This window comes from Microtus pennsylvanicus, chromosome 11 (genome assembly GCF_037038515.1).
Source record: "Microtus pennsylvanicus isolate mMicPen1 chromosome 11, mMicPen1.hap1, whole genome shotgun sequence".
In the NCBI taxonomy this organism is placed as follows: Eukaryota; Metazoa; Chordata; class Mammalia; order Rodentia; family Cricetidae; genus Microtus; species Microtus pennsylvanicus.
Genome location: NC_134589.1, coordinates 92,125,937 through 92,148,806, shown reverse-complemented (window position 1 = coordinate 92,148,806; position 22,870 = coordinate 92,125,937). Strand labels below are relative to the sequence as shown.

General features: G+C 48.1%; 1 protein-coding gene and 3 non-coding genes across 4 annotated transcripts in view; 2 read left to right on the top strand and 2 right to left on the bottom strand.

The window, feature by feature from the left end:
- The window catches only part of Znf597 (zinc finger protein 597), a 324,428-nt gene extending 305,858 nt beyond the window's left edge, over positions 1-18,570 (top strand). Inside the window, exon 3 of the transcript XR_012907061.1 lies at positions 18,550-18,570. The gene's annotated coding sequence lies outside the window, so the exon portion shown is untranslated. The remainder of the gene's footprint in view (positions 1-18,549) is intronic.
- On the bottom strand, positions 11,718-11,789 carry Trnap-agg (transfer RNA proline (anticodon AGG)). The gene has a single exon. It is a non-coding gene; the product is annotated as a tRNA-Pro (tRNA).
- Trnap-ugg (transfer RNA proline (anticodon UGG)) lies at positions 12,791-12,862 on the bottom strand. The gene has a single exon. It is a non-coding gene; the product is annotated as a tRNA-Pro (tRNA).
- On the top strand, positions 15,029-15,100 carry Trnap-cgg (transfer RNA proline (anticodon CGG)). The gene has a single exon. It is a non-coding gene; the product is annotated as a tRNA-Pro (tRNA).
- Positions 18,571-22,870: the final 4,300 nt, after the last annotated feature.

Sequence of the window (22,870 nt, the reverse complement as noted above, 5' to 3'; positions counted from 1 at the left end):
AAAAGCAGGAGAAACTGCCCAGTGCCCGACTCCATCCAGAACGTCAAAAATGGAAAACACTCCGTGACACCCACATCCACTCTAATCCATGGCCCGTCTCCTGCCGGCTCGAAGTAGAGAAGACCCACAAGATGGCTCACTACTCCAAGTCTGAGGTTTTCTCCGTCCTGTGGTTGAGAGAATATTTGGGAAGGATGCGGAACATCTGCAGTAAGGTCCTTTGTTGCGGATAAATCCAAACTAAAATACTAACTCGCCCAACGTGGGGCTCGAACCCACGACCCTGAGATTAAGAGTCTCATGCTCTACCGACTGAGCTAGCCGGGCGTCTTGAAGGCGCCTACTGAATAGACAAATTAGTAAGGGTAGCCTGAGGGTACTGGAACATAAGTCTGTATCAGAGACTAAAACCATTTTTGAAATTTCCCCCACAAAGATGCTCGGCTCAGACACCCCGTCTGCTCCCTCCCTCAGGCCAAGAACGCCTTTGCCCGTGGAGGTGAACCCCAGGGCTGGGAAGTGCAGCCCAATTCTCCAACACACCGCTCTCCCCAGGATAAAACTAGGATAAAGCAGGGTTACGGGCTGACCTGCCAGCTCCCTTCTTCTCCCCGACCTGGGGGTCTCAATCTCTGTCTCCTGGTGGCGCCTCCTCAACAAAAACAAGCTTTCCCCAACCAGTCCCGCACCTAATCGCATTGGTCTCACATCTCACGAACACATCTACATAGCCAGACGTGGGGGACAAAACCCGACAGGTCTGGCGGTGGAGGAGCGCATCGGAACCTAAGACCGCACTTGTGTCGAGCTGAGTCGCTTCTACGCCTGCCCCGACGTGGGCTTCTCTGCTTTTCCCATACCAGTTTCCCCGGAACTAAACCTAAATGGGAGAGGGATCGCTTTCGGAAGGGCGGGAACCCTGGAGTTAGGAGACTTACCTTCTCGGGTCTTGGGCCACACAGCCTGGGAGCTGGCTGGTACAGGGTAGCCCTAAGGAGACACGAGTCGGTAAACTATATTCCAACTGCGACTGGGAGAGTGGGTGAGCAGAGCCCACAGTGGAGTCACAGGTGAGGCTCGAGTGTGGCTAGACACACTGACTCCAGCCAGCCTAAGCGTCCCCAGTGCCTGGATTGCATGCCCAGGGACCTAATCCAATGACCCTTGGACAACGAGTTCATCCTGCTTTAACTAGGACCGGTTCGACACACGGGGCCTTACACTAGGCAAGGGCTCATCTACTTTTTAAGTTTCAATTGTGTGTTTTCAAATGTAGAAGCATGTGCTCCTTTTCTTCAAGCTAAAAGATGGAAGAACTCTTCTGCTTCAAAGATATTCCCATTATTTTCCTTTTTAAAATATAGTGAGCACAGTTGTGTTATGATTGTCTGATGACTTCGGCGTCTAAAATCTTTGTAATTTTCTTTCCTTACGCTTATTGCTTATATCGTGTGACCATATTGTATTGTGTTTCTTTGAGAGTTTTTAAGGTGAACTGTCCTTTCTCTGTCTGGGGGTATATCTGTAAAATATAACAGAAATGTGTAATTTTCCACCCAAAATTGGTTGCTTGCTTCTGCCTTGCACAGAAGGACCTAACAAGCCTGTGTCTCTCTCTAACTAAATCCGCGTCACCGCGCCCACACTCGCCCGCGTTGTTACTTAAAATACAAATTCGCATCGTTCACGATGATCCTGACTCATGGTAAAATTTCAAACCCTTCTTCATCCCAAACAAAAATGAAGAGCCCTTGCCAAGAAACAGAAGACAGTAGTTGTCAACCTATAGATAACGACCCTTTCTCAGCCGTAGCCTAAGACCATCGGAAATACAGATGTTCACATTACAATTCATAACAGTAGCAAAATTACACCTATGAAGTAGCAACGAAAATAATTTTACATTGGAGGTCACCACAACACGAAGAACTGTATTAAAGGGTCGCAGCATTAGCAAGGTTGAGAACCACTGCTCTAGAATGGGAGGAACCCAGATTTGTAGGTTCCTGGGTGAAACTCAGGACCCGAATTTGGCAGCTGCAGAGAGCATGAAGCCTTTTTTAAAATTGCTTTCCTATGACCGAGTAGTGTAGGATGCGCTGGGTTCAATCCCTACTTTTAAGGGGGGGGGGGGGGCTTGTTAAAATGTACCACGCTGGGTTTCAGAGTTAAGTTTCGCTCTCGGAACCACATCTGGTGATGAGAAGGAGAGAATATGATAATGGGGAGAGGAGGGAGGCTCATCCAGGATCTAGAATTCTCTATTGATGGGACTCACACTCCTAGACAAGCCAGTCACCTACACATTGTGTTCCTACTCCATCGTGGTCCTAGAGCCCTGGGGCTGGGACCCACAGATCAGGCTGCAAAGAGACTCGGATTTCCCGGTCCCTGTGGAGTGCCCAAAGTAAGGGCCGCAATCTGAGTGCCCCAATTCTATGCAATCCCACTGTCTTCACCTCCGCTCACTGTCCGGAGTGCTGATCCTCTAGCCGAGCACAGCCCGTCCCGCACCGCAGAGCTTGACAAGGGTCAGCGAAACTGAGTAAAAAGTCGGCAATCCGGTATGGAGAGAGGTAAAGACCGGATAAAGTACAGTACAACATCGTTGAGGGGCTTGGAAAACAGCACCCACTCTCAAGGCTCGGTGTCTCAAGAATTCAAACTAAAAGAGTAGACCGCCCAACGTGGGGCTCGAACCCACGACCCTGAGATTAAGAGTCTCATGCTCTACCGACTGAGCTAGCCGGGCATCTGGCAGTGCTGGTTTTTGAGCATCATGATTACCAAGGTTGACTTGAACATACTGGAAACTGCGAAAAGTAAGAACAAAAGTCCTGGTCCTACACGGAGTCTCCCACACTAACTCACCTCAGATGCCCAGGTTCCTCCCAGGCCGGGGCGCCAAGGTTGCGGCACCGGGAGGACAGAGGGCCGGAGAAGCCCTTCTTGGGGTGAAACTATGGAGGGCGCGGTAGAGAGCTAAGCGTCCATCATTTCGCCCAGGCCAGACGGGACTTCCCTTCCATCTGTGCTCGACCGGCCTCCCTCCAATTCCTGCCTTTTAACCTGAAAAAATAAGGTCCCAGAACCAGAACCAGACCCCACACAAATATCTACGCAGGCAGAAGGGCTAAACCCCACACAACGGGCCCTGGAGGAATGCAGCGGAACAGTGACCTAGATCTGGCTGCCTCAGGTCCGTGGGTTGGGCTCCAACTTGGGCTCTCTATGAATCATCAAAGTCTACTTTGGCGTGCCAGTTGAGGTTCCAAAAAGGTCAGAAATACTGATCCGACACAGTCCAAGTGTTCTCAATGACTGAACCATACCCATGTGCCTAACTCCAATGACCCTGGAAACGGGCTACCTGGGTAGACCTACGTCCTTAACTGCGGGCGCGCCCACGCTGACCCCACACCCAGCTAAACAACTCAGACACCGCTAGGCAAATTCTCAACGATTGCGCTATCTTCCACATCATTTAAAATTTAAGCTTCATTGTATTTTTTTAAAAGCCAAGGTGAATTGTCATTTTTTTTTTTTTGGTACATTTCTTTGTATAGAGAAGTCTGCGAAATATCGTAGAAGCCGTGCGCTTTTGTCAAGGACAGAAGGGCATAGTAAGTTATAGGGAGATCGACCCCACCCCCCATCCCCCGGAATCGGTGCAGGACACACTCAGACACCAAATTCTTAGCACAAAGGAGATTTATTATCCCGGAGCGACAAGCAGGAGGAACCGAGACGGGGCAGGCTGCAAAGCCAACCAGTAACCAGTAGCTGCAAGCAAGGTTTTTTGTTTCTTTTTGTTTTTGGTCGGAGTGGGTTTTAAGGAGAAAAGGGGGAATCTGTGCTAGGGTGAGTTGGTAAATCCTGATTGGATATGTTAGCAAATAATGAATTTTGATTGATGGACCTTGGTGTTTTGTCTCAGGAATGAGTCATGGACAATTGGATCTTGGGGGCTGGATTTGGGAATATAATTCTAACGGTTTCAGCAAAGGAGAGAGAGGGTAAAAGGCAAAATCCATCGGGGCCACGCTGGCCACGCTCAGGCCTTCTAGAGCCATTCATAAGCTGTGAGTCACTCTAACCAACCCTGCGTCCATCTCCACCCCCCAAATTGGTCCTCAGATCCACTAATGTATTTCACTCGGGATATTTGGCTTGTGACAAGTTCTCAATCCCTCTATCCCAAACAAAAACAAAGATCAGGCCGACAGATAGCATGTCTGTAGGATGGAGTGGGGAAAACCCCAAACTGAGGGTTCTGAACCACTGGGGGAGACAAAGATACTGCTTGTTTGCTTGCTTGCTTGTGCTCATTCAAGCAAGATTTCAATTCTCTATCTATCTGTCTGTCTGTCTATCTAATCTACCTATCTCATCCAACAGCCATAAGAATCAGCTCTCTCTTACCAAAGGCAATCTACAGATTCAATGCAATGCCCATCAAAAGCCCAGCAAAATTCTTCATAGACCTCGAAAGAACAGTACTCAACTTCGTATGGAAAAGCAAAAAACCCAGGATAGCCAAAACAATCCTGTACAATAAAAGAAACTTCTGGAGGCATCACAATCCCTGACTTAAAACTCTACTACAAAGCTATGGTACTGAAAACAGCCTGGTATTGGCATAAGAACAGACAGGAGGACCAATCCAATAGAAGACCCGGATATCAATCCACACATCTTTGAACACCTGATCTTTGATAAAGAAGCAAAAAGTATCAAATGGGGAAAAAAGCATATTTAACAAGTGGCGCTGGCATAACTGGATATCAACATGTAGAAGAATGAAAATAGACCCATATCTATCACCATGCACAAAACTCAAGTCCAAATGGATCAAAGACTCAACATAAAGCCAGCCACACTGGACCTTATAGAAGAGAAAGTAAGAAGTACACTTGGACACGTTGGCACAGGAAACCACTTCCTAAATAGAACCCCAGCAGCACAGACACTGAGAGAAACAATTAATAAATGGGACCTCCTGAAACCAAAAAGCTTCTATAAAATAAAGGACATGGTCAACAAGACAAAATGACAGCCTACAGAACGGGAAAAGATCTTCACTAGCCCCACATCAGACAGAGGTCTGATCTCCAAAATATACAAAGAACTCAAGAAATTGGACACCAAAAGAAATCACATTAAAAAAAAGAAAAAAAAAGAAATCACATAATCCAATAAAAAAAATGGAGTACAGACCTAAACAGAGAACTCTCAACAGAGGAATCTAAAATGGCTAAAGACACTTAAGGAAATGTTCAACACCCTAAGTCATCAGAGAAATGCAAATCAAAACAACTCTGAGATTCCACCTTACACCTGTAAGAATGGCCAAGATCAAAAACACTGATGACAACTTATGCTGGAGAGGTTGTGGGGAAAAGGGAACACTCCTGCATTGCTGGTGGGAATGCAAGCTGGTACAGCCCCTTTGGATGTCAGTGTGGCGATTTCTCAGAAAATTAGGAAACAACCTTCCTCAAGACCCAGTAATACCACTTTTGAGTATATATCCAAAGGATGCTCAATCGTGCCACAAGGACATGTGCTCAACTATGTTTATAGCAGCATTGTTTGTCATAGCCAGAACCTGGAAACAGCCTAAATGGCCCTCGACTGAAGACAGGATAAGGAAAATGTGGTACATTTACACAATGGAGAACTACACAGCAGAAGAAAAAATAACGACATCTTGAATTTTGCAGGAAAATGGATGGAGCTAGAAAACATTATTTTGAGTGAGGTAACCCAGACACAGAAAGACAATTATCACATGTACTCACTCATAGGTGGTTTTTAAACATAAAGCAAAGAAAACCATCCTACAAATCACAATCCCAGAGAACCTAGACAACAATGCGGACACTAAGAGAGACTTACATAGATCTAATCTACATGGGAAGTAAAAAAAGACAAGATCTCTTGAGTAAATTGGGAGAACAGGGACCTTGGGGGAGGATTGAAGGGGAGAGGAAGGGAGAGGAGCAGAGAAAAATGTAAAGCTCAATAAAAATCCATTAAAAAAGAAAAATCAAAATAAATAATAATTTTAAAAAAGAATCAGCTCTCAGAGCTCCTGTAGCTGGCAAATTCAAATCCCATTTCCCATGCTCACAGTCAGGACCAAGATCTGCCTTTACCTTCACCTCTCTGCCTAATGTAGGACTCGGCTTCCTGTGCAGCGCTTTGTTGATTACACCAGACCCTGATATCTGAGAGGGCCAAAAGTCACCCGTCTACTAGAAGTTAGGGAACTCCTGAGGTAAGGGAGCAATGAATGAGAGTGGGGAGCTTCCCTCCGGAAGGGATTGGCAAAGGAGCTGAGCCTTCCATCTAACAAGTGTGAGAGTTTTTTTGTTTGTTTGTTTGTTTTGTTTTTTTAAAGATTTATTTATTATGTATACAACTTTATGCCTCACACCCACATGCCAGAGGAGGGCGCCAGATCTCTTTTCAGATGGTTTGGAGCCACCATGTGGTTGCTGGGAATTGAACTCACGACCTCTGGAAGAGCAGACAGTGCTCTTAACCTCTGAGCCATCTCTTCAGCCCAGTGTGAGAGTTTATATGCCCCGTATTTTAAAACAAATACATGTAGTCGCCCAACGTGGGGCTCGAACCCACGACCCTGAGATTAAGAGTCTCATGCTCTACCGACTGAGCTAGCCGGGCAATACACAAGAGCCCCTGTCTCTTCGATATAAGGTTTTACTAACAGTGAATTGACGGTATTAGAGACTGGCTAAAGAAATAAACCCATTTCAGAGATTAGGGGAAACTTCTAAAGTAGTTAAGAATTTCCACACACAACCGAGCCCCGAGCGCCAAAAAGAACCGCAGGAAAGCAAAGGGAGGACCCTGAAGCCAGAGCTACTTTCTGCGGCCCTCCCTGGGAACAAAACCGTTGTCTGAATGTTAGAGAGAGGAATGTGGCTGAACGCCCGCTGGTTCTCCTTCCCCTATTCCCAGCTGCACCTCACACCCTTCCCCCAACCCCCGTCTGGGGGCGTTGGAGCCTTCTTTCTAGTCCCTGCCCTCTAACCACTGAAGTAAGAGTCCCCAGAGCCGGAGCCTTGGAGCACACTTGTTCTATTCACACACCAGAGAAACGTACTGCTAACACGCGCAGCCTCTGCTGGCGCTGGAGGAGCGAGACCCAACCTGGGTACGCAGCTGCTCTAGGTCTTTGCGCATCTGGTCAGAAAACAGGCAACCAGCGGCTGCTTAATAAACTGTATGTTTGACTAGACAGACGTCTCTGCTTTCCTTCGTGTCCCCCAAATTGAACCTAATCTAAACGTAGGAGGTGTCTCGTGTCTCTGGAACCCTGACTTTGTCGTCAAGAGCCTTAAGCCTCTCAGGACTTAGCCCAGGTGGCACAAAGTCTGGGAGCTGGCATAGGGTGGCCATGGGGTGGGGGTGGGGAGACAGTCAGCTGACTCCAGCTAGTGCTCAGGATGTGGGGCAGTAGGGTTTAGCTTGGTATCCCAGCCGAGGTTCCAACAAGGCTAGGGTACTGATCTGAGCCAACAGAATGGCGCCCCCAGAGTCCTGTCCACACCCACCCTCTGGGCTTCACTCCTCCTCGGTCCTTTTCAGACAGAGGCCCCGGAGTCTGGTTTTACCCAAGCCCCAGGAAGGAGACCTATCACACAGCACTGCTGCACCCAGAGTACCAGAAGCTGAGGTCGCGCGCCGTCTGCAGAACACAGCACTGATGGAGGAGCGGGTCTGTCATGAGTCGTCTCCCTATCTCTGAGTCCTGTTTCCACTCTCAGGGTTGGGCTGAGTTTCCTCACCATTTCATTGCAAGCATCCTTAACCCCGGAAGAAAAGTCAAGCATAGGAAGGCTGGCTCTTTGTCATCACCTCCACGCACAGGGGTTCAAGTCCGACATTACACAGACTCGACGAGTCTCCACCACCTCAGCTTTTTCTGCTTCTAAAGCTTCCATCGCTGTGTGCTTTTCTATGTAGAAGTGCTCGCTCTTTTGTTTTTCCTATCTCTAAGACTCAAAGATCTTTCGATTTCAAGGATACTTTCATCACTGTCCTTCTTTAGACACAGCAAACTTAGCCGTTGCTCATAGGACTTGTTTTAAAAGGTAAATTGCCAAGTTTCTTTTTAAAAAAATATTTCACATTTATTTGTGTGTGTGTTCATGGGGTGTGCATGTATGTGTTCATGGGGTGTGCATGTATGTGTTCATGGGGTGTGCATGTATGTGTTCATGGGGTGTGCAAGCGCACATGGTCACACGCATGAGCAAGTCAGAGGACAACTTGAGGGAGTCAGTTCTCTCCTTCAGCCACGTGGATTCTGGGATCAAGGCCAGGTCTTCCAGCTTGGCAGTGGGCATCTTTACCTCCTCTCTCTCTCTCTCTCTCTCTCTCTCTCTCTCTCTCTCTCTCTCTCTCTGATTTGAATGACTTATTTTTAGTGTAAGGGTGTTTCACTTGTGTATAGTGCCCACAGATAGGTTATTGGATCCCCTGGAACTTGAGTTAAAATAGTTGTGAGCTGTCATGCGGGGTGTGGGTGCGTGGAATTGAACGAGGGTCCTCGGCAAGAGCAGACAGGGCTCTTAATTGCTGAACCATCTCTCTATCCCCTTTTTGTTTGTGTGTATGTGTGAGGCCGAGTTTATGTTCATCCTATGCAAACGAGATGAGGGGATCTGATCCTGCAGAGCTGGGATTGCTGCAGCTGTGAGCCACCTGTGGGCACTGAGAACTGGAGCTAGGTCCTCTGCAAGGGCAGTAAATGCTCCTAGCTGCTGAGCCATCTCTCCAGTGGAAGCTGTTAAGTTGGGAGCATAGGCCCCAGCCCCTCACATCTATCCCAGCCCCCAGGCCTAAGAGTTATATTGGTCTGGACTCCAAATCCCAACAGGCCAGGTTCTGATGGGGCAGGGGTTGGTTGTGAGGGGGGTTCAGGACCATTCCCACAGAGTATTTAAATGAACTCCCAAAAGAGGAACACTTGGTCTCTTTTCCTTCCTCCCGGTGGCTCCGGCCTCCCGGTTCCCCCTCGGGGCCACTGGAGGGCACAGAACTCCCATTAAACCTGGATATTTCTTAATTTGGCTTGTTTTGATTTGGCTTGATTGAGAATTTGTGTCAGCAGAGTGTTCGCGTTAGGAAATATTCCTAACACAAGCCCCACCTCTATTTTCTTGATACATTTCTTTCTACAGGGAATTCTGCAAAAATATACCCTAAAAGTGGGGTTCCCCACCAAAACCTGATTATTTACTTCTACCAACGATGAAAAGGCATAACAAGTTGTGTGCTGTTCTAACTAGATCCGTCCAGCTTTGTTTTGCTACCCTCCCACCCCAAATCGGTATTCCATTATACAAATTTACATCATCTATGATTCGTGGTTCATGGCACATTCTCCAAGCCTTCTATCCCAAACAAAGACCAGGCCTGCCACATCCACAGAACAGAGTGGAAGAGACCCAGCGTGACCTCGACTACTGACCTCAGGACCAGAAATTACTGCCGGGAAAGAGGGGGCCCAGGGAGCTTTCCCGTGCTGGTGGTGGTGGGGTAACCTTTAATCCCAGCACTTGGGAGGCAGAGGCCAACCTGGTCTAGGTTGGCCAGGGTTATATAGAGCAAAGGGATATGCAGAGAAGCCCTGTCTCAAAAAACCCCAAAACAAAAAGAAAAGCAACAGAAAAAGAAGTGGCAGAGTGAGTGGAGCGGTTTGGAGTAGGGAATCAGCAAGAGGGGTCATCCGCTACCACCCACAAACACGGAGAGCCTGCGCCTCCTGCCTGACCTCCCAGCTTCCTCCCTAGGAATTCGGTTTCCCAAGCCAGGGGCTGTTGGGAGAGCCCAGTTAACCTTCTAATGGCCTTATAAAGAAGATTTGGGCCTTAAGTACATGGAACGCACCTCTCGGTGCCTCTAACTAACCCCACAGAAGGAAGCAGTTTGGAAAGTGCAGGGTTACAACTCAAGGGTGGTGAGTCACAGCGGAGAACTGCAGAAAGAAAGCCTTTTGAAGCATTATCTCCCTCTAGCTGGGGACGTGACTCAGCAGTAAAGTCCCTTAGACTCAACCCCTAGTACTGGGGCAAAAATGGCCTTAGGGTCCAGAGCTGAGATCTCATGGGTAAACTGAGATCTCTGAATATCATCTAGAGAAGAAAAAAAATACATGATATGATTGTTAAATTAATTTTTTTTGAGATAAGGCCTCATTATGTAGCTCTGGCAGACCTAGAACTCACTATCTAAACCAGGCTGGCCTCGAATTTGTAGAGATGTGCCAGCATCTACTTCCCCTGTGCTGCTGTTAAAGGCCTATTAATTGGTTTAATTTTTAATTCTTTTTATTATATTTATTTATTGTGGACGGAGGCCAGAGGACAACTCAGAGTAGGTTCTATCCTTCCGTCATGTGAGTTCTGGGGTCACTCAAGTGACCAGGCTTGGCAGCAGGTGCTTTTAGACATGGAACCCTCTCTTGGGCCTCGGGATAGGTTGTTTGCTTGTTTGCTTGTTTGTTTGCTTTTAAATAAGGTCAGTTCATCCAGGTTTGAATCTTAAGAATCTTAACTCCAGTCCAGGAGTCAGCTCCTCCAGTTCCCATTAAATAGCCGCCATAGGATGTCACGCAGCGATTACTAGACTGAGAGCCGGAGTTTCTGTGAGGCAGGAGAGCTGTAGAGCGAACAATAAAAACCCAGAGACAGATACTGGGGTGCACCTGAAGATCAGAGCAGCAAAGCAGGCAGCCCCTAGAGAACTCTTACCTCTAGAAAGCCAGTTCCTGTCTTGTCCCACCTGGTATTTATCTGCTGGGATTAAAGACGTGCACCACCGCCGCCCCACCTCTATGGCTAACTAGTGTGGATGTTGGAATTAAAGGTGTGTGCCACTGTCACGGTGGACTAGTGCAACTGTTTTGTGTTCTGATCTTCAGGCAAACTTTATTTATTAAATTACAAATGAAATATCACTACAGTGAGTAGCGACTAGTCAAGTACCTCAGGACTCCATTGCCCAAGCTAAAACATCACATTGCCCAAGGTGCGGCTAAAACACATAGCCATAAGATTAATAGTCGCAAATTCGCAGGCGGAGGCACCCTGGTCTACATAGCAAGCTCCAGAGCAGCCAGGATTACCTGGTTTCTCAAAAAAACAAACACACACACACACACACACACACACACACACAGAGAGAGAGAGAGAGAGAGAGACAGAGAGAGAGACAGAGACAGAGAGACAGACAGAGACAGAGAGAGAGAGAGAGAGAGAGAGAGAGAGAGAGAGAGAGAGAGGTCTTATGCTCTACTGACTGATCTATCTGCCGGGAAACCCCTATAAGCCTGTATATATAAACCCGTTTTGCATATGAAGTTTAAATTTCTCATCCAGGCATCTGCCTACCCAGGATGCTCTCACCTAAACCGAGGACAGAGATTAGATTTGCAGGCACAGGTTTTAAGGATCTTTCTAACTAAAGACTGGACTCAAGGCATTTTCAGCGAGCGCCCCTCCAACAAACTAGTGTGGGCAGCTGCGAAGAGTTTGAAGACTCCTGCAAAATTCAGCCTTCGGTATTCAGAGCTGATGTGTCAGAGTGAAGTCTGGATCTCTTTAGCGTCTAGGGAAGAAGTAGGGAATGAACGCTTAAATGACTGTTTTGAAAAACAAAATTAGTTTTTGCAAAACAATTACGGGCTCGTCCGGGATTTGAACCCGGGACCTCTCGCACCCTAAGCGAGAATCATACCCCTAGACCAACGAGCCACGTCAACTAGTTCTCTGGTTTAACTTTATGGCGGTCGTTGAAACAGGGGTGGGGCTGGCAGAGCTCGGTAGATAGGATAGTTAGGTTTTAGATATTCTTGGAAGGGCAAATTCCGGGACTGTGTCTGCCGAGATATTCCAATTTTCCAATCTCCTCACGACCTACAAAATGGGGAACAGCCCTGGGTTCCACAGTCGGTGTCGCCTTGTCTACGGGGTGCAGGGCTGGGATCAGCTTATGCCCACGCGGCAGCTGTCTAGACGCCAAGTTCTCTCCCGCCGATTAGATGAAACCCCAAAGAATCAGGAGGTAGCTGCGTGGAATGTCCTTGACCACGTCTCCTTGGCCGCGCAGCAGCTCCAGAGCGCAGTAAACGTCAGCTGAGAGTCGGAGGTACCTCGCCCCTCGCCACTTTTTCCCTTTTGCATCCGACCTGCCCATTGGGGCCAAAATCAAAAGTGCCCAGCCAGGTGTAGTGGCTACTGCCTTTAAGTTTCGAGGCCATCCTTGTCCCCATGTGCTTCAGGACAGGCAGGGTTTCATAGAAGAACTCTATCTCAAGAAAAAAGAAAAGAAGGAAGGAAGGAAAGAAGAGAGAGAAAAAAGAAAGAAAAGAAAAAGGGAAAGAAAGAACATAAGAAAAAAGAAAAAGAAAAGAAAAGTAAAAAGAAAGGAAGAGACTTTGATTTAGGAGTGAAAACTCCACGAGGTGCACGCACGATCTCAGGTCCAAGAGAAAAGTGCCAATGTCCCTCCCCTCCCGCTCTCCCTCGACTGCTGAAGAAACCCGGGGCCAAGCCCAGAGTGGAGAGGAGCGTCCTTCCGGCTGCTGTCCTTTCTCATTTGACCTTCGTGAATCCTGCAAATCAGGCTAGGCTGGTCTCTGAAGTCCGTGTTTCTCTTCTATTTTCAGGGGCTTCACAAGTCGGCTCCCCGAGTCTGCTCCTCCGCTTTCTGCTGGTGCAGAAGGGATAACTGGGAACTTGTATAAAAATGCAGTGGGCTCGTCCGGGATTTGAACCCGGGACCTCTCGCACCCAAAGCGAGAATCATACCCCTAGACCAACGAGCCAACACATTCTTGCTCTTTCCCCCCTCCCTTCTCCAAATGAGGTGACGCTTCTGTTGTTTATGTATTTATTTTTTTCCTTTTCACTTTCTTAGTTGTCCAGCACGAGCCTGCATAGGAACCGTAAGGACTCACCGGTCCACTGCCACTGTGAAATTTCCAGAGTGAGCGCTAATTCAGCGAGCTAAACCAAGGAAGTGATAAGCTGGCAAATTTTCCATTCTCTAAACCCTAAGTAGCGTGGAAGAGAGATGGGTTTACGGGTCATTAAATTAGAAGACGTCCTAGGCAGGATACGGATAGGAGAAAACACAACGCAAAGTGCAGACATCATCCGTCTTCCAAAGCGATAAATAGCAACCAAAACAAAACGCACAGCTGATAAACCAAAGACTTATAAATTGGCTATGTAGATTTAAAGTCCTTAAATATCTATCTATCTATCTATCTATCTATCTATCTATCTATCTATCTGTAGATAGCTATTTAGTCAGAAGTGGTGACAAACGCCTAAAATCCCAGTATGTGAGAAGTGAACTAAGGAGGGTAGGAGTTCAAGATTATCTTTGGCTACCCAGTGAGTCTGAGGCCAGCCTGCGCCACACGAGCCCCTCGAGGATATATAGGTATTTTCTTGTCATATGGCAAGAAAAAGAAATGGAATCCTAGAAATTGATATCTGTGATCTCAGCTCTATCTCTTTCATCTGTGAGACAGGTTCTTGTCAGAATGGCCTAGGCTAGTCCCAAAGTCACCCTGCTACAGGCGTATAGTCCTAGACTGCTCCTAAGTGGATTAGGGGAGAAAGTGGGAGCGTCGAAGTGGAGATTAAACAAGAAGTTCTTCCGGCCTGGGAAGAGTTTCAAAACCCAAACCAGCACACCGGAACTCCGGCTGTGAAGTCAGTCTGGGTTGTACTAAGGCCCCATCTCAGAGCAACACTATCTATTTTCAAGGGCTGCGGTAACAAAGTTACCATAGCCTTAACTCGGTCTGCTTTCACCGCCAGCGCTGTCCTCCCACGGCTGAGCCACCACTGCTGGCCTCAGAACTCTAAGCTAAGGTTCTAGGAGTACCAAGCTGACCACACAGGCAGAGGGTTTGTGAAATTCCCCCAAGGCTGTTCTTGCTGGCGGAAAGGCTGGGCGATCCAGAAGTCCGGAGCCTGGGCTTCTGGGGTCCTGCTTCCTGGGCTGCACTATTGAACTGTGCGATTCCTCCACCCGGTTCTATTTGGTCAGACCTGAATCATCATCTCTCAGAATAAGACCCCGTGGGGAACTGGGTCCAGGCCATTGTTGTGCTAGCTAGGGTGGAGCCAGGCCCAAGGATGACCAAAAGCGAGCAGAGAAACAAGGGTGTGTGGGGGTTCATTGGCCCAATCTATAATTTTGCTTAGAGTGCAAGAGGAGCAAATGCTGGAGAAAGTTAGATCCTCGACGTTTCTTTCCTCTTAGGGGACACGCAATTGCTGAGTCCTGGCAGACATCTTCTTAGACTGAAGAAGTAAACCAACCTAGTGGTGTTGGAATTCAGAGTAAGACAAGAATTCACATCGCCACCCAAGTGGGTAAGGTCCCAGGCACCACCCACTGAGCTGGCTAGGCCAGCATATGCTAGTTGGAGATCTGTTTTCTTTGATCGGAGGTATCAGATAATACAGCTGCTCCTAAGGGCCCTTTTAGGATTCCCAGCCAATACAGACACCAGACCCTGGGACTGGACCTTCCGCATGCAGGCAAAATTATATGGTTGTGAGCAATGGAACTGGAGTCCATTTCCAATGGAGGGGAGTGAGGAGCTAATCCTACCTATTATCCAACTGCCTGAGCTGCGGCAGCGTCTCCCAGTATTGGGCGTCTGGCTGGACTGTTTGGCCATGATTTGGGGACATTTGGGGGCGAGGCTTGTTTTGTTTAATGGACGTTCCTTGCCTCCTCACTGCTCTCTGGCCAGGAAACGCAGCCTCCACAGCGGTCTCAGCCACCAGGCAAGGACTTCCCCAAAGTGCAGCTTTTCTCCGAGGTTCGGGCTCCTTCCGAGCTGGTTCTGGGATGGGTAGACTGCCAAACTTTTATCCCTACCCCACAGTCCAGGCAGGGAGCGGGCGCAATTTATTCGGGAATTAATACTGGCCTATAAGGAAGTGGTAGGAAAACTTATCTGTGTGGCTCGTTGGTCTAGGGGTATGATTCTCGCTTCGGGTGCGAGAGGTCCCGGGTTCAAATCCCGGACGAGCCCTGGAGGGGGTCCAGTTTCCCAATGTTTTTATTTGCCACATTTAGAATTCGGTCAAGTTGGTGTTACTGGTTTCCAGTTACTGTTACTTTCTTTCCAGTTAGTGTTACTTTCTTTATTCCTTCGTAAGGGAACTAGGGAAACCAATGGCAAAAAAGTTACGCCCAACGTGGGGCTCGAACCCACGACCCTGAGATTAAGAGTCTCATGCTCTACCGACTGAGCTAGCCGGGCTGCTGTGTGAAACCCCTCACTGAACTTGCTGGGCTGTCTGAGGAACCTCCCGCTGAGACCCGTTTTTCTAGGTTTTGTGTGTGTGTGTGTGTGTGTGTGTGTGTGTGTGTGTGTGTGTGTGTGTGTGTGTGAATTCGCGGCCAACAGTGAGAGCAGCGAGGAACCTCCCGCTGAGACCCGTTTTTCTAGGTTTTGTGTGTGTGTGTGTGTGTGTGTGTGTGTGTGTGTGTGTGTGTGAATTCGCGGCCAACAGTGAGAGCAGAGAATCTCCTGGCAAGAATCTCAGACTCTTGGGTCCGGGAAGTACACCCTGGATGGACAGAGACGCTGGGCCGGGCTGCCGCTGGGAGACCAGTGTGTGATCCATCGAGGCCTGAAATCTCGAGTTTTACTCCCGATGGGCACGCAGGGCGTCTGCGCCAAAAGGTATAAGATAAGCTTCGCTCAAACGATCGCACAGTCTCAGAGACCAGAAACTCGAAAGGTGCTTTGAACCCGTGAAGTCCATGTCAAGGACTGTAGGTCCGTGAAAACACGGGGGCGTGAGTATCCCCGCAAAGGTTCTTGCAGGTTGGGTCTTCTCTCGGCCTCTGAGAGTTGTCTGGATCAAACCCAGCAGGAGGCCACCGTTTTAATTACCCATCTGCTAAGTAGAATGTGTGAGGGTGGGGGGCTTTTTAAAATTTATTTATTCTTTGACAATTTCATGTATTTATGTAATGCTTGTTGGTCATTTTGTCGTCGTCCGCCTCCAGACCGGTCCCCCATTAGTCCCAAAAAGCTTTCTTCCTATTCTCGTGTTTTTTTTTTCTTGCATGTTTTTTAAATTTTGGTTTTGGCCTGTTACCCACTGAGCTTTAGTAGGCTGCTTGCAAGAGCATAGATGGAGGGTGAGTTTCTGGAGCATGACCTCCCCACCCCAGCAACAACTACAGCCTACAGCCCCTCGAGGAGGTGTGAGGGTCTCATGAGTGGGGAAGGCAAGGAGAAAGCCAAGGGCTGGTGTTTGGCAGCGCATCCCTCTGTGTTTGAGCGCAGTGTGTGGGGTCGGACAAAGTCAAGAGCACCCATCAGTTTCCACCGCTGGGGAAGCAGGTACTGCTGCTTTGCTGTCTCTGCATGGTTGCAACTCAACCTGTACTACTGAAAGTAGGCAAAACAAGACTGCTGAGAAACTACATCGGAGGGGGGGGGGGGGATCTTTCGCAAGACTCCAGACAGCTGAACACCTGATCACAAAGTAAGGAGAGGGGTGTTTGCACCAATCACAGCACACCTCACATGCAAATGAAGGCTTGCGTTTGCACCAATCACAGCTTTTTCTCTTTAGAACTAAACATAGTAATCCCTCTGCTAGATTATGAGATGTGCTTGCTCCCTTTCTGGCCAGGGATGAGATCACGCAGGCTTATGATGGCAAAAAGACTGGCGGAAACGGAAATAGCCCTGGCTGAAGCTGTGCCCTTGGGAACTGAAACCATCAGCTGTGGTCAGCTTTGTGAGGGTTCTGTAAGGATTTCAGCCTGTGTTACAGTCAGCTGTGGGCAGCGTTGTGTGGGTTCTGTAAAGATTCAGCCTGTGTTACAGTCAGCTGTGGTCAGCGTTGTGTGGGTTCTGTAAGGATTCAGCCTGTGTTACAGTCAGCTGTGGGCAGCGTTGTGTGGGTTCTGTAAGGATTTCAGCCTGTGTTACAGTCAGCTGTGGTCAGCGTTGTGTGGGTTCTGTAAGGATTCAGCCTGTGTTACAGTCAGCTGTGGTCAGCGTTGTGTGGGTTCTGTAAGGATTCAGCCTGTGTTACAGTCAGCTGTGGTCAGCGTTGTGTGGGTTCTGTAAGGATTTCAGCCTGTGTTACAGTCAGCTGTGGGCAGCGTTGTGTGGGTTCTGTAAGGATTTCAGCCTGTGTTACAGTCAGCTGTGGGCAGCGTTGTGTGGGTTCTGTAAGGATTCAGCCTGTGTTACAGTCAGCTGTGGGCAGCGTTGTGTGGGTTCTGTAAGGATTTCAGCCTGTGTTACAGTCAGCTGTGGTCAGCGTTGTGTGGGTTCTGTAAGGATTCAGCCTGTGTTACAGTCAGCTGTGGGCAGCGTTGTGTGGGTTCTGTAAGGATTTCAGCCTGTGTTACAGTCAGCTGTGGGCAGCGTTGTGTGGGTTCTGTAAGGATTTCAGCCTGTGTTACAGTCAGCTGTGGGCAGCGTTGTGTGGGTTCTGTAAGGATTTCAGCCTGTGTTACAGTCAGCTGTGGGCAGCGTTGTGTGGGTTCTGTAAGGATTTCAGCCTGTGTTACAGTCAGCTGTGGGCAGCGTTGTGTGGGTTCTGTAAGGATTCAGCCTGTGTTACAGTCAGCTGTGGGCAGCGTTGTGTGGGTTCTGTAAGGATTTCAGCCTGTGTTACAGTCAGCTGGTGCCGCCGTGGGAGTCTGACTGACACAGTACTTTTGCTCAATGCAGCTAGGGCAACAAGGGAGAGTCTAAGAACTGCCAGTTAGGAATTCGTATTGCTCCATCACTAATGTCTGTGCTTACTTATGAACATCAGAAGAGGGGCTTACATAAAGAATCTAGTTGGCACGGTGGAGCGCATCTTTACTCCCAGCATTCTGGTGTCACAGGCAGGCAGATCTCCATAAATTTCAAGCCAGCCTGATCTACATACAAAGCCCAGGCCCAGTGAGACCCTGTCTCAAAAAAAGAAAAAGTCATCATTCACTAATTGTGATTTTTAACAGGGCTTTAACAATACCTAACAGCTGCCCAGTATCCCAGGGAGAGAAACAGCTCATTTATCTGTCTCAGTTTTACCATCAATCAAAATGACGGGACGATTGGGCAGCGCTAGATACTTGGGTTCACTAAGCCAGAGTGTCACTTACAAGGAAAGAGAGATAGATATGTCCCTCTGCTTAGGACTAGACCCAGGACACAGCTCTTTTGAGTGCATTGTCCCCTAACTCCCAAGTCTGGCAGCATGAGTCCCTCTAACTTCATCTATTCTGTTCATTTCTTCTTCTTACACTGCTCTTGTGTAAGATGCTTTGGGACTTCCGGTTTGCTAGCTGTGGATGGATGGATCTTCATGATAACTTAAAGCTTCCAGTTATGTTGGACAAGGTGTCTCACAGTAGTAACCCCGGCCCTTGGGAATCAAGGACAGTGTGGGCTGCATAATGAGTTCCAGGCCAGCCTAAGCCACAGTGAGACCTGTCTCAAAAAAAATAAAGAAGAGCCGGGCGGTGGTGGCGCACGCCTGTAATCCCAGCACTCGGGAGGCAGAGGCAGGAGGATCTCTGTGAGTTCGAGACCAGCCTGGTCTACAAGAGCTAGTTCCAGGACAGGCTCCAAAACCACAGGGAAACCTTGTCTCGAAAAAAACAAAAAAAAAAATAAAGAAAGAAAGAAAGAAGGGACAAACTCATCCTCAGCTGCCTAGACAGAACACAGGAGGCTGTCACAAAACAGAACAAAACAGAAATAAACAACAAAACAATATCTGGATGAGGTGACATAGTTTCTCCCCCAAAATATATGTATAGGTCAGGTATGGCGGTGTGTGCCATTAACCCCAGCACTCAAGATGCAGGGGAAGGTGGCTCTCTATAAGTTAAGCTTGTTTCAAAACAAACAACAACAATGACAAAAACCTCCAGGTTACCTAGGACCTCACAGTACAGTAGAGATATAATTAGCAAAGTTGAGTGTGTGCCGTCCGTGCTACTACGTGTACTATGGTGATACCTATACCTATGGTGATGAGCCTGCACTATAGGACCATTCCCGAGCTGGGCAAGGGCCTGGAGATCTAAACACACAAAGACACACAGACAGAGACACGGGTCATCCTTGAAACAAGAATGCCCCCTTTATTGTGTACCAGAGCCGCTTATATATAGACCCTTAACTGATAGCCACGCCCCAGCCAAACCCACCAGAAACCACTCCCCTGCCCATCAGGGACTCCAGAGCAGCTACAAGCATAACAAGTTGTTTATAGGAAATTCAGGGTCTGGGTCCACGGCCCCCAACAGAGTGAGGCCCTAATGAAGTGGCGTGAACCCCGATCCAGTGACTGAAGCAGAGGTAAGAACACAGTGGGGAGAGACTGCTAGGCTGACGGAGGCAACAAAGACTGCGTGGAGCAGGCTTTCTATGGGCTACTAACTGGCTCCCGAACGATGACACTGAGACCAATTGTTAGTTATGAATGCTCAGCCTTATCTTATGCTTGTCCCGCTAGCTTTTACTACTTAAATTAACCCATTTCTCTTCATCTACACTTTGCCTTGGGGCTTTTACCAATCTTTCATTCTGTATGTCCTAGTCCGTGTCTGGTTGGCTGCTGTCTGGTTAACTGGCCCCAGGCATCTCTCTTTCTCCCTAGTTCTCTCCCTCCTTCCTTCTCGCCAATCTAGAGCCTAGAGTCCTCCTATTTATTCTCTCTCCCACTAACCCCCACCAATCCCTCTACTGGCTAGCTATTGGTCATTCTGCTTTTTATTGGACCAATCAGGTGCCTTAGGTAGGCAAGGTGAAACAGCAACACATCTTTATATAATTAAACAAATGCAGCATAAACAATGTAACACATCTTTACATAGTTAAAGTAATATTCCACAACATAGAACAAATGCAACACACCTTTACATAGTTAAATATTCCACAACATAAACAAATGTAACACACCTTTACATAAAGTGATATTTCACAACGTAAACAAATGTAACACACCTTTACATAAAGTAATATTCCACAACAATTGCAGACAGCAATGAGAGTCTGAAGGAGACAAGGAAGGGTCTTCCTTAGAGTCTTGAGAGGAAGCAGACCTTGCAAATGTCTTTAGGAAAAACTGCTGGCTTCAGAATGGCAAGAATACCTAGTGATTCTTTCTAGTAATTTGTAACAGCAGCTATAGGAAACTAATCAATCCACCATAAGATGTTTTGGAGTTTTGCTTAAAAAGCTGTAATGGTGTATGAGATCTGTCTAGCAGACAAATGAACTCTCTCTTAACCTTAGAGCACTGTTCAAATTTCCATTAGTGCTGGGCAGTGTGGCTCGTGCCTTTAATCCCAGCACTCAAGAGGTAGAGGTAGGTGGATCTCTGTGAGTTCGAGGACAGTCTGGTCTACTGAGTGAGTGCCAGGACAGCCAGGGCTACAGAGAAACCCGGTCTTGAGAAATAAAACAACAAAATTACTGTTAGTGGGTTTTTTGTTGTTGTTTGGTTGGTTTTGGAGATGGGTTTTTGTTTGTTTTTTTGTTGTTGTTGTTGGTTTTTTGAGACAAGGGTGTGTGTGTGTGTGTGTGTGTGTGTGTGTGTGTAGTCCTTGCTGTCCTTGAACTCACTCTGTAGACCAGGCTGTCCACAAACTCACAAAAATCTTCCTGCCTCCTGAGTGCTGGAATTAAAGGCATGTGCCCCCACACCCGGCTCAAATCATTATTGGTGTAGATGATTGCTTCTTTCTGTAAGCAAAGACACTGAAGATGGGGCCATGTGACTCCCGAATTAGCAGCTCCCAGACTCTCCATTGCTGCTCTGGCTGCCTAGGGAAATGACTTGTCTTTGCGGCCACCACAGCCATCAGGGACAGTCCGCAGAAACTTTAAAACTAGCTGCTGATCACAACTGATTTGCCTGGGTGTGAAGGTGTAACCTCAGCCAAACCTGTTCCAAATGGCTTGGACCAGACTTCCTGCTCGCTCACAACGAGGTGAACTCTTCATGACTCTGCGATCATGGCCACCTGAGCCAGAGAAGCCACGTTCCCTCAGTCTAGCTGAGAGATGGTTGTGGCTGGTCCAAAAAAACAAGCCTTGATGGCTGTGGTTGGTGCTAAAGAAGGAAGGTTGTGGCTGTTGGAAACAAAACCCTCTACTTGCATATCAGGCCGCCTCCTTTGGCTGTTGAGTCCACTTGGAAATCACTCTTACGAAAGGCACCTTCTGGTGCAGCTTCCAACATCAGGCCTAACGCAAGGCATCTCTCAAGCGGTTTTGGTACCTTTTAGCAGAGCAGGCTGAGTTGGTAAGACAAAGAAAGACTAACAGACAGCATAAGGGAGTTACAGGAACAGTCTTCCCAAAGGAAACAGACAGCAGACAGAACAGGGACAAGGGGAGGAAAGGCAGGGGTAGATGGCGCAGGTTTCAATGATAGACAGGCCCAGCCCTGGAGGCTGGCATGACGGCTGGAACACTAGAGGATGCTACCTCATGCTCTTACAGGTCTCCGCTGCCAACATAGGGGACAAAAGCTACCAAAAGCTGGGGCTCGAAGAGCTTGTCCTCACCAACCCACAATTTTTGAGTAGAGCAAAACCCAGCATGTAATTCAAAATGCCTAGGACAGTGAGCATAATTGGGTTGCTGGATTTTTTTTCCCCTGCTTTTTTTTTTCTTTTCTTGTTTCTGTTTCCCAAATGCTGGAATTATTGGTGTGCACTGCCACCCCCAGCTACAATTATAGGTGTGACCCACCACACCCTGCCATAGCCTTGGACTTCCTAACGTTTCCCCTCAGGGACAAATTCATTAAGGAAGAGAACTGGGCTCCACGTCTCCTGGACTGGAGGAGCTGGGGCTTCTGCCAGCCACACCTGCTAGTGAAGCAGGCTCCCACAGGAAGTCCACAGGCTTCCACATGGCCCAGGCAAAGCAGGCTGTCTGATGTGATCCCCATGTCTTGAAAGACCCTACAGACCCCCTCCTCAAAACCCATAGCTAGCATGCTCCCGGGGGAACGTCCTGTTTGCTTTAAAAAAAAAAATTCTCCGGATCAGCAGCCAGCCTGCTCCCGTAAGAACATCCCAGGTGCCTGAGAGGGCAGGAGATCTATGAGATAGAAATAGGAAGACTGCAAGGCAAGATGTCAACAAAGCAGGTTAGCTATAAGATAGGAAAAGGATGATTGTTGCCAGGCATCCATGCTGAGAGAGGAAACAATTCATGCCCCCGCCACATTCCGATAACCACGCTTTTGCTTCTGTAAACTTGCTTCTTGCTGACACCCATGCTGAGAGAGGAAACCATTCATGCCCCCGCCTCATTCTGGTCGAGCGATAACCACGCTTTTGCTTCTGTAAACTTGCTTTTTGCTCTTCCCTATAAAAAGCCCGCCCTCCAGTTGGCAGGTGCGCAAGTCCTCCGAAAGACTTGCTGCCCACAGGTACCTGTGTCTACTCAATAAACCTCTTGCGATTTGCATCCGTGCAGTCTCGGCTTGTTCCTTGGCGTTGGGGAGGTCTCCTCCTGAAAAGAGGTCCTCGTCGAGGGTCTTTCATTTGGTGCATTGGCCGGGAATTGAGACCCCCCACCCAGGGACCATCGACTCACCAACGGGAGGTAAGCTGGCCAGCTCTGTCAGTTGTCTTCTGTGTTCTTTGTTCAGTTGTCTTCAGTGTTCTCTGTTGAGGGTCTTCCGTGTTCTTTGTCGAATTTTGTACACTCAGGTCTGAGTACGCTGTACCTGGCGGAGGGAAGGGGCCTGACGAGCCTGGGACTTCTCCCCCGCAGTCATCGGAGTCAGTCCGCAAGGACTTCTGG